This window comes from Rhincodon typus, chromosome 14 (assembly GCF_021869965.1).
Source record: "Rhincodon typus isolate 14 chromosome 14, sRhiTyp1.1, whole genome shotgun sequence".
In the NCBI taxonomy this organism is placed as follows: domain Eukaryota; kingdom Metazoa; phylum Chordata; class Chondrichthyes; order Orectolobiformes; family Rhincodontidae; genus Rhincodon; species Rhincodon typus.
In genome coordinates, this window is record NC_063345.1 from 914018 (window position 1) to 925797 (window position 11780).

General features: G+C 43.3%; 1 non-coding gene across 1 annotated transcript; it reads left to right on the forward strand.

Annotated features, from left to right (window-relative positions):
• Positions 1–3682: 3682 nt before the first annotated feature.
• trnae-uuc lies at positions 3683–3754 on the forward strand. Its single transcript has one exon. It is a non-coding gene; the product is annotated as a tRNA-Glu (tRNA).
• Positions 3755–11780: the final 8026 nt, after the last annotated feature.

The following is an 11780-nucleotide window of genomic DNA, read 5'->3' on the forward strand; positions in this document are numbered from 1 at the left end:
TTTTACACAGAGAGTGGTACGCATATGGAATGAGCTGCTAACGGAAATGGTTGATGCAGGTACATTAACAATATTTAAAAGGTATTTGGATGAATGCATGGATAGGAAAGGTTTAGAAAGATATGGGCCAAGTGCAGGAAAATGGGGTTAGCATGGATGGACATTTTGGTCGGCATGGACCAGTTTCTATAACTCAATGACAACACCTTACACTTACCTTTACAGTAAGAAAAAGTTAGAGTCTAGACTACCTTCTTAATTTTTTACAGGGGGCCTGGTCTAGTCCATAACAGGGGTGATCTCTTGAACCGCTGCACTCCTCCTGCTGTGGGTTGACCCACAATGCCTTTAGGGCGGGAATTCTAGGATTTTGACCCAGTGAAGGAACAGCGATATATTTCCAAGTCAGGATGGTGAGTGACTTGGAGGGGAACTTGCAGGGGGTGGCATTCCCATGTATCTGCTGCCTTTATCCTTCTCGATGGAAGTGGTCGTGGGTTTGGAAGGTGCTGTCTGAGGATCTTTGGTGAATTTCTGCAACGCATCTTGTAGATAGTACACACTGCTGCTACTGAGCGTCGGTGGGGAACGGAGCGGGATGTTTGTGGATGTAATGCCAATCAGTTGGGGCTGCTTTGTCCTGGATGGTGTCAAGCTTCTTGAGTGTTGTTGGGGCTGCCCCCATCCACAAATCTGGTGTGTGGCATGGGGGAATCATAGCCACTCTGCAGGGGGCTGCTTCCCTCCTTCTGACTCACAGTCATGCTGCTTCACTATCCCAGAAGCAAGGTAGTGAGTGAATCATAGAATCCCAACAGTGGCCCATCAAGTCCACACCGATCTTCCAAAGAGCTTCCCACACAGACCAAGCCCCCACGCTATCCACACCACCCCACAATCCACCCTAACCTGCGCATCTTTGGACTGTGGGAGGAAACCGGAGAACCCGGAGGAAACCCATACAGACACAGGGAGAATGTGCAAACTCCACACAGACAGTTGCCCGAAGCTGGAATCGAACCCAGGTCCCTGGTGCTGTGAGGCAGCAGAGCTAACCACTGAGCCACCATGCCACCCAGCATCCCCCCACCAAATGTGATGGAGAAGTGAGGGCTTGGGAGTCAGCAAACAGGGTGGTGGTAGAAAGTGTGGCATGTGGAAGGCAAATGAAGCTACAAGCGAGTGAGGGCAGCGAGGACCTGGTGACCATGAGGCACCATGTTTGCACACATGGGCTGATCAGCACATGGCTCTCTGACAGTGCACAGGAGAAACAGCTCACCACTGCCATCTGCAGGGCAGTTTGGGATGGGAAACAGATACTGGCCCAGCAAGTCACCTGCTGAAATTCTCCAGCACTTTCTGTTTTTATGTTAGACAGTATAAAGTGTTAAACACTGCAATGCTGTTTAGAAGTTATAGTGGTGTCGGATAATGTAAATGATTTTGGATATTATAACAGTGTTGGATATTATAATGGTGTTAGATGTTGCAATGGTATTAGATAAGGTAACATGCAGATTCAGTTGCAGGTTAATTTAGCAGTTTGGAAAATAAATGCAATGTTAGCATTCATTTCGAGAGGGCTATGATACAACAACAGAGATGTACTGCTGAGGCTGTATAAGACTCTGGTCAGACTGCATTTGGAATCTTGTGAGTTTTGGGCCTCATGTCTAAGGAAGGATGTGTTAGCATTGGAGGGGGGGATCCAGATGAGGTTTACAAGAATGATCCTGGGAATGAAGGGCTTGTTTGATGAGGAGCGGTTGAGGACTCGGTCTGTACTTGATCGAGTTTAGAGGGATGAGGAGGGATCTGATTGAATCTTACACAATACTGGGAGGCCTGGATAAGGTGGACGTGGAGAAGATGTTTTCACTAGTAAGAGAGACTAGGGCTGAGATGAGGAGGAATTTCTTCAGCTAGGGGGTGGTGAATCTGTGAAATGCATTGCTGCAGGGGGCTGTGGAGGCTGAGTCATTGAATATCTCTAAGACAGAGATAGGTTCCTGATTAATAGGGGAAACAAAGGTTACGGGGGAAGGTCATAAGTTCATAAGAGATAGAAGCAGGAGTAGGCCATTTGGCCCATCGAGCCTGATCTGCCATTCAATAAGATCATAGCTAATCTGTCTGTGGTCTCAGCTCCTCCCACCTGCATTATCCCCATAACCCTTAATCCCCCTACCATACAACTGTGTCTTAAATATATTTAATGAAGCTGCCTCTACTGCTTCCTTGGGCAGAGAAGTCCATAGATTCACCATTTCTGGGAAGAGCAGTTCCTCCTCATCTCTGTCCTAAATCTACTCCCCCTAATCTTGAGGCTATGTCCCCTAGTCCTAGTCTCTCCCACCAGTGAAAACAACTTGCCTGCATCTATCTTACCTAGCCCTTTCATAATTTTATATGTTTCTATAAGATTCCCTCTCATTCTCTCATTCTCATAAATTCTAGTGAGTACAGTCCCAGGCGGCTCAACCTTTCCTCATAGGGTAACCCCCTCACATCTGGAATCAGCCTGGTGACCCCCCTCTGCACCACCTCCAAAGCTGGTATATCCTTCCTGAGTGCAGAGACTAGAACTGCGCACAATATTCCAGGTGCAGTGTCACCAGCACCTTGTACAATTGCAGCAGAACCTCCCTGCTCTTAAATACAATCCCTCTAGCAATGAAAGCAAACATTCTGTCTGCCTCCCTGATTACCTGCTGCACCTGTAAACCAGGTAAGGCAGGAGAATGGGGTTCAGAAATATATCAGGAATATATTGTGACCGAATAGTGAGCAGAGCTGATGGGCCGAATGACCTAATTTAAATGCCCCAATATCTTTTGGTCTTATGATATAGTACTGATGTTAAAATGTGTCAGCTGTTGTAAAGGTGTTAGATATTGTAATGATGTTTGATGGTGAGCACATCAGTAGCAGGAGAAATGGATCTAATTTAATAAAACTATGGAAATTTGAAATCAGTTCAGCCAGTTTGATAACCTGTGTGATGATGTGCTATATAACCTGCTGTAAAATGGTTTCCTATATTTTATGTGATTTTTATTGTGTTTAATATTGTTCGTGTTGCAGTTTTTATTTCCATGTATAACATTGGTTATCTTTTATCGTTAACCTTCCAATTAAACCATTTAATCCATGACATCTTATTGCTGTCATGTTGCCCAGGCAACTGTTGTGAAGCAGCAATTGGGCCCACTGAGTGTGATCAATATTCCAAACTCCTCAACCCAAAGATCAAAGGAAACAATCTGTTCACTATTCATAGACTTGATATCAACAGTGCAGGCACTAAACAATCAGTTTCTCTGCCTCCGTCTAAGATCCACTGAAGCTCTGGATTCCCTCAGTGTGAACAGCTTGTCAATGGGATCAGTCAATTAATAACTCATCCCTTCAGCCAGCATCATGTTCCCACTTTAGATCAGCAGAGATTACAGAAACCCAAACTCTGTCTGAATGTTTCAGATGTCACACACCTGGTGGAGTGACAGGGATAGGGTCCGCAATCTCAGTGCATTGAGTCATGGAGCAGGATTCTGAATGATGGGGTGATGTTGGTGTCGTTGTTCACGTAGGGTCTGGGGCTAGGATTGAGGACTTGGCAACAATCTATCGAGGGAAAAGAACGGTTCTCTATAAAGACCAGGGTCACGAGATAATACCGTCCCTGGTGGTCTAGTGGTTAGGATTCGGCGCTTTCACTGCTGCGGCCTGGGTTCGATTCCCGGTCAGGGAATCAAGTTGACTAGCAAATGTTGTCCCCTTGTTCAAGAAGGGGAGTAGAGACAACCCTGGTAATTATAGACCAGTGAGCCTTACTTCGGTTGTGGGTAAAGTGTTGGAAAGGATTATAAGAGATAGGATTTATAATCATCTAGAAAGGAATAATTTGATTAGGGATAGTCAACATTGTTTTGTGAAGGGTAGGTCGTGCCTCACAAACCTTATTGAGTTCTTCGAGAAGGTGACCAAACAGGTGGATGAGGGTAAAGCGGTTGATGTGGTGTATTTGGATTTCAGTAAAGCGTTTGATAAGGTTCCCCATGGTAGGCTATTGCAGAAAATACGGAGGCATGGGATTGAGGGTGATTTAGCGGTTTGTATCAGAAATTGGCTAGCTGTAAGAAGACAGAGGGTGGTGGTTGATGGGAAATGTTCATCCTGGAGTTCAGTTACTAGTGGTGTACCTCAAGGATCTGTTTTGGGGCCACTGCTGTTTGTCATTTTTATAAATGACCTGGATGAGGGCGTAGAAGGATGGGTTAGTAAATTTGCGGATGACACCAAAGTCGGTGGAGTTGTGGATAGTGCAGAAGGATGTTGCAGGTTACAGAGGGACATAGATAAGCTGCAGAGCTGGGCTGAGAGGTGGCAAATGGAGTTTAATGCGGAAAAGTGTGAGGTGATTCACTTTGGAAAGAGTAACAGGAATACAGAGTACTGGGCTAATGGTAAGATTCTTGGTAGTGTGGATGAGCAGAGAGATCTCGGTGTCCATGTGTATAGATCACTGAAAGTTGCCACCCAGGTTGATAGCGTTGTTAAGAAGGCGTACAGTATGTTAGATTTTATTAGTAGAGGGATTGAGTTTCGGAGCCATGAGGCCATGTTGCAGCTGTACAAAACTCTGGTGCGGCCGCACTTGGAGTATTGCGTACAGTTCTGGTCACCGCATTATAGGAAGCATTGGAAAGGGTGCAGAGGAGATTTACCAGGATGTTGCCTGGTATGGAGGGAAGGTCTTATGAGGAAAGGCTGAGGGTCTTGAGGCTGTTTTCGTTAGAGAGAAGAAGGTTAAGAGGTGACTTGATAGAGACATACAAGATGATCAGAGGATTAGATAGGGTGGGCAGTGGGAGCCTTTTTCCTCGGATGGTGATGGCTAGCACGAGGGGACATAGCTTTAAATTGAGGGGTGATAGATATAGGACAGATGTCAGAGGTAGGTTCTTTACTCAGAGAGTAGTAAGGGTGTGGAATGCCCTGCCTGCAAAAATAGTAGACTCGCCGACTTTAAGGGCATTTAAATGGTCATTGGATAAACATATGGATGATAATGGAATAGTTTAGGTTAGATGGGCTTCAGATTGGTTTCACAGGTCGGCGCAACATCGAGGGCCGAAGGGCCTGTACTGCGCTGTAATGTTCTATGTTCTATGTTCTATAATCACCAAGCTGCTCCAATTCCTGATCGAGATCTGAGAATTCCTGTGTGTGAAAATGCAGAAACCCCCTGTGATAGCTGGACATCACCTCAGGCTAAGGAAGTTGATTAAAATTTTTAATAATTGGAGCATTTTCTGCTACCACACTGGCAGAGGAAGGGAAATCATTTAAAATAGTTGAAAATCACTCATTTTGTTGCTCATAATCTTTGTCCCAGGCAGCTCGATGCTCCATTGCTGGATGTAACATCACAGACAATGTGTGTGCATGTGTAGTGAGGACACTGCTTACAGTTGTGTTGGTAGCAAACACAACCATTGTACGATGTAACACTGTGATTGCAGATGTTGGTGTGTTTGCTGAGCTGGGAGGTTTGGTAGCAGATGTTTCGTCCCCTTACTGGGTGACATCCATGGAGCCTCCTGTGAAGCATTGATGTCTTGTGCTGTTTCGAATTTATATGGTCTGGTTTTTCCTGCTTTGTGCTTCACAGGAGGCCTCTGATGCTGCTTGGCCTGCTGTGTTCATCCAGCTCTGCACCTTGTTATCTCAGATTCTCCAGCATCTGCAGTTCCTACTATCTCTGAAAGAAAATTACAGCACAGGAACAGGTCCTTTGGCCCTCTAGGCCTGTACCGATCCAGATCCTCTATCTAAACCTGTCACCTATTTTCCAAGGGTCTGTATCCCTCTGCTCCCTGCCCATTCATGTATCTGTCTAGGTACTTCTTAAATGACGCTATCGTGCCTGCCTCTACCACTTCCGCTGGCAACACGTTCCAGGTACCCACCACCGTCTGCGTAAAGAAATGCAAATGTTGTAGTTAGACCTATAATACCCTTACGGAGGTAATTCCAGGATTTTGACCCAGCAACAGTGAAGGAATGGCGATATATTTCCAAGTCAGGATGGTGAGTGGCTCGGAAGGGAACTTACAGGTGGTAGTGTTCCCATGTATCTGCTGCGTTTGTCCTTCCAGGTTGTTACAGTCAACAAAATAGCTGCTTCTGAACCAGGTACAAGTCCACATTTTTAATGACAGCTTTATTTCAGTTAAATACACTCCATAAAACTCACACTGCGCTGCATAAAATGTACTCAATATTTATACAATCAACTCAGGGCCCGTTAACCTTTCATTGATATACACATCACCGTTCCCTCATTCTATGAAGTCTCCGATATCCTTCAGACCTTATCAGCAATAACAGATTCCTTTTTTTCTTCTTAAATAAATCAATGTATATTCAAAACAAAATATACAACATGTACATTTTAGTTCCAAGAGTCTTTTTTTTCTAGTATTTCCAAGTTTCTTGGAGCACACACCTTTCTTTGTGAAACAAAGGCAGACCGCTGCTCTTCACGCAGTCCAATCTGACTGATTGATTGTCGTGTGTACCGAAATACAATGAAAAACTTTGTTTACGAGCAGTACAAGCAGACCATAATAAGCAAGGATGTACAGATCAAAAAAACTTAGACAGAGGCATACAGGTTACATTGCACAGAGTGTGCGTTAGGTGAGATCAACATTAGTAAGATCAGCATTATTTAAAGCTAGAGAGTCCATTCATCAGCTTAAAGACAGCCAGGAAAAAGCTGTTCCTGATCCTGCTGGTGCATGTGTTCATGCTTCTGTACCTTCTGCTTGATGGAAGAGGTTGTAGGAGATCATGGCTGGGGTGCGATGTGTCTTTGATGATGTTAGCAGCCTTTCTGTGGCAGTGAGCTATGTAAATAGAGTCCATGGATGGAAGGTTGGCTTCCGTGATGGTTTGGGCTGCACACACTACTGTTACGAAGCTGCGTAGAGTAATTGTGAAGTGGAAGGCAGGAAGCTAAAATGTGTGGTTCCTGTAAGAGGTTTGAGCTTTGTCTGTACTTAGAAATTTTTTTTAAAAAGTATGTTTGTGAGCAGCAGCTGAAGTTGCCAGAACAGAGAGCCTCAAAAGGTGAGACAAGTGCATCAAACAAAAAAGCCTTACAGGTGGCGGGCCAAACAGCAGTTTTGTTTTGATGTTGTGACGAGTTTGAATTTCGCCAATTAATTTAAAACAAACACCTAGATGCAGAAAGCCAATTGAATTTAAATCTGATGGTGTTGACAACCAATCATAAGAATTTGATTATGTCATTAGGGGTATATAAGACGAAGGCATTTGGAAAGTCAGGAAGCGCCAACTGCCATCTGAAAGAGAGAGCCATCCACCATCTACCAGAGTTAGCTCCATTCAGCTCTCAGAGAAAGCCCATCTAATTCATAAAAGGTACCACGGTATTTTAGCTCAAAGTCCTAATTGAAGAAATTATAGAGATAAAACATTCCTGGCAGCAGAATTAAAGGAAGAAAGGTGTTTGTGAAGAGACCGGATATGACAGACTATTCCCAAAGACAGTCTGTACGAACATGGAGAGATTAAGTTATAACTTATTGCTTCTTATTAATTGGGTTTATATTTGTGGGACGTGTCTTTATTTAAACAGCATTCCAGTAGAATTTAGACCAGTTAGGGAGTAATTAGTAGTCTAAGGGGGAATTGTTGGTTTGTTAGTAATTCTGTTAATTTGTTCATTGTTGGGTTAAGTAAATAAGTTGCTTCCTGTCACTTGTAAAGTGGAGATCAGGGATTTTCTTTCTTTTAACCAGTCTTTTAATAGATTACAAGGGGAAAGATAAGCTTCTCTGGGTGTTTTGGGGGTAATTATGAGAGGGGAACCCATAATCCCAACATAACAGATTGGGGTTGTGTTTTAGCTTAATTATGAGCTTGATTAATCAGCCATTCCCCCTTGTAACACCACTTTCTGTAGTTTCTTACGGTCCTGGGCAGAGCAGTTGCCATACCAGGCCGTTATGCACCCAGATAGTATGCTTTCAATGGTGCATCTGTAGAAGGTGGTGAGGGTCCTTATGGACATGTCAAATTTCCTGAGCCGCCTGAGGAAGAAGAGGTGTTGTTGTGCCTTCTTGACCGTTGCATCTACATGGGAAGTCCAGGACAGATTGTCGGTTATCGTCACTCCGAGGAACTTGTTTAGAGATTTCTCTATTCCCCAGCATGCTTTTAAAACTACAAAATACCTGTCCTGTATCATTCACTCATTTTTTTGAGTGTATGTTATCAATGTGCTCTCAATGGGTATTGCTGGTTAATTCCTTTTTAGAATTTCTTCCAATATTTTCTCCTGCCTCACCAATGAGAGTTTCTGCTGCTGAGGTACTCTTTATTCCTCTTCTGATCTATTTAGTTACCTTCCTCTCCCATAATACAAATTATAAACCTGTCTGTACATGAGAATCTGTCACAGATATTTCCATAAGAAGAATCGCAACATACAAAAGGTTTCTTGTTCCTGGCATCTCCAACGATGGAAATTTCAAAACACAATGCGTAATTTTTCATTTTATTAATGTTTCATTCACCAAAATAATATCTTCCATCTTGGAATTTTGCATCATTATACTATGTCTAAAACTTCAGAACTAGCATCTGGCCTTGTTTGGCTGCTCAGCCACTTCAACTGTCTAATTATATTTCACGATTCCTTTATTTCAGTTCAGGAAGCTGTTGTATCCTTCTGTGAGGCTACACTTTGACAAAAAGCAATGGCACCATGTTTCAAATAAGGTTGACATTGAAAAGAAACACTTGATCCATTCTGTCTGCTATTTATTCCATTGTACTTAAAATCCCAAGAAGCCTGATGTCCAATTCTGAATTCTGCTTTTGTCCCATTTGTGACAGTGTTTTCAGGTTCAATGATCTCTCCATTTATTTCCCCATTTGTCTCTCTCCAACTCGCTCCATTTATTCATGCATTTCTCCTCCCTCCTGCCCCCTCCATTTCTTCCTCTATTTGTCCTCCCCCCTCATTTTCTACATTTATTTCATTATTTCTCCCTGTTGTGATTGTAACAGGATCAGCCAGCTGGACTTCATAGAATAGGAGTTCCCTGATTGGGTCTGTTAATCTGGTCCAATCAGGGAGTCCTGGCTAACATAAAAGGGTGAGTGTCAGGGCTATTGAGACCCTGAAGTGAGAAGCAGGGCTATTGTCAAAGGCTATGCATTTGTAAGTAAAGGGTGATTGGTGATGGGAAAGATCTGTAGCTCAGGTTGTGGGTGAGGTTGTTGACTTGCTCGCCGAACTGGCTTGTTTTTGTTCAGATGTTTCATCACCATGCTAGGTGACATCATCAGTGGAGCCTCCGATGAAGCGATGTTATCCTACTCTGCTTGGAATTTGTACTGTCCGGTCCGTTATGGTGAGTACTGTCATTTCCGGCTTTGATCTGTATGGGTTTATATACGGGCTTCAATTCTATATGTTTGTTGATTGCATTATGCTTGGAGAATCATGCCTTTAGGAATTCCCGTGCGTGTCTATGTTTGGCTTGGGCTACTATGGTTACATTGTCTCAGTTAAACTGTTGGCCTTCGTTGTCTGAATGTACTGATATTAAGGAGAGTTCATCATGCCGTTTTGCTACTAGCTGATGCTCGTGTATTCTGATGGCTAGTTTCCTTCCTGTCTGTCCAATGTAATGTTTGTGGCAGTTGTTGCATGGTATTTTGTAAACTACATTGGTTCTGCATGTTGTGGGAATGGGGTCTTTAATCCTTGTAAATGTTTGTCTTAGATTGGCTGTGGGCTTGTGGACTAGTCTTGTTGTCAGTTCCCATGTGTTCTTGATGTAGGGCACTGTGGCCAGTGTGTTAGGGTGTACTGTGTCCTCCTGTTGTCGTCTGTTATGTTGGCATCTGTGGATGAAGTTGCGGGGATATCCGTTTAAAGCGAGGATTTTGTATCAGTATTTTTCTTCTTCCCGGCGTAATTCTGGAGTGTTGCAGTGTGTCCTGGTCCGTTTAAGTAGTGTCCTAATGCAGCTTTGTTTGTGGACATTGGGGTGGTTGCTGTGGAAGTTGAGGATTTGATCTGTATGGGTTGCTTGTCTGTATACTGAGGTTTGGAACTCCTGTTTGTCAATCGTTCTATTTTAACATCCAGAAACAGAAGTTGATTGTTGATTTCTTCTTCCCTTGTGAATTTAATCCCTGCAAATACGCTGTCGATGAGGTGGTGGGTCTCTTCTAATTTGTTGCGTTTAATAATGACAAATGTGTTGTCTACGTACCAGATCCACGTTTTAGGTTGAATGCCGGGGAGGGTGGTGTGTTCTCATCTTTGCATGACTGCTTCTGCAAAGAGTCCTGAGATGGGTGACCCCATTGGTGGACCGTTGGTCTATCTGTGTATTTGACCATTAAAGACAAAGTGTGTGGTGAGGCAGAGGTCTAGTAATTTAAGTATGTTGTCCTTGCTGATGGAGCTGCTGGTCTGCATTGTTGTTTCCTCTAATAATGTAGCCAGTGTTTCTTTGTCCAGTAGGATGTCAATTGATGTGAATAAAGCTGTGATGTCAAAGGATACCATAATCTTGTAAGTTAACAACCTCATTGGTGATGGGATGCTGGCCTCAGTGGATTTATTTCAGTGGCGATGAGAGGAAAGCATGATCCTGGAGAAACTCCCTCACAATAGTCATCTTTGAGTTAGGGTAAGCATTTATTTACATCATGCCTTTGTTTGGGAAGCTTGACTTGTTCAACTCTGCAGGCGAGGACTGGGCCCAATATGTGAAAAGAATGGTTTATTTTTTCTGGGCAAACAACATTGTGGCAGACAAAAAACAATGAGTAATTCTCCTGACAGCCTGCAGAGCTGCAACTTTTTCTGTCATTGGGAGCCTCACTTCTCTTGAGACACCAGATACTAAAATCTTTTAAGAATTGATTGACATAGCTAAGGAATATTATGACCCCAAGACTCCTTTAATTCAGAGATGCTTTTTACTTGGCAATTTGAGAACCAGGGGAATCCGTATCAGGGTTTTTTGAGCAGGTTAAAATGACTAGCAGAAGCCTGTGAACTTGGTTTAACCCTTAGTTAGATGCTTTGAGACCATCTGGTATGTGAGTTTAATATTGTAACTATGCAAAAACATCTACTAACTGAAGCTCAACCAGGCACTACAACAGGCTTTATCATTGGTAAATGCAGCAAGTGGAGTATATGAGTTGTAGGGTATTTCAATGGAAGTGAACACCTTCGCCAGGCTGACTCAGCTTGGGGAATACCACGTGAGTGCAGATAATTGTGTAGCCTCACTCAGGACTTATCCTGATCAGAGAGACTTGAACCCCAGAAAAACCCTAGAAAAAAACCAAAGTCTTGGCAAAACAGTTACAATTTTCTTCAGGATCCTGCCAGGTAAGACATTGTAATTGTTGTCAATATGCAATAGATGCAGAACAGCAACAGAGCCCTACTAGACTTAAATAGAGTAAGAGAACTCATAGGCCAGTACCCAGGAGAGTTCATACCCTGGAAAGTCCATCTTCATCTGGTTTGGAACTGTTAAATTGCTTAGCAACATCCAAATCAGAACCAGTCAAAATAAATATCTGGTTCAATGGTCACCCAGTTCTAATGGAGGTCAATAGTGGCACATATTCACCAGCAATCACAGAACCAGTATGTTTAAAAAATTCACTCTGGGCTCCAGCCTTTAGCTTTGCACAAAACATTG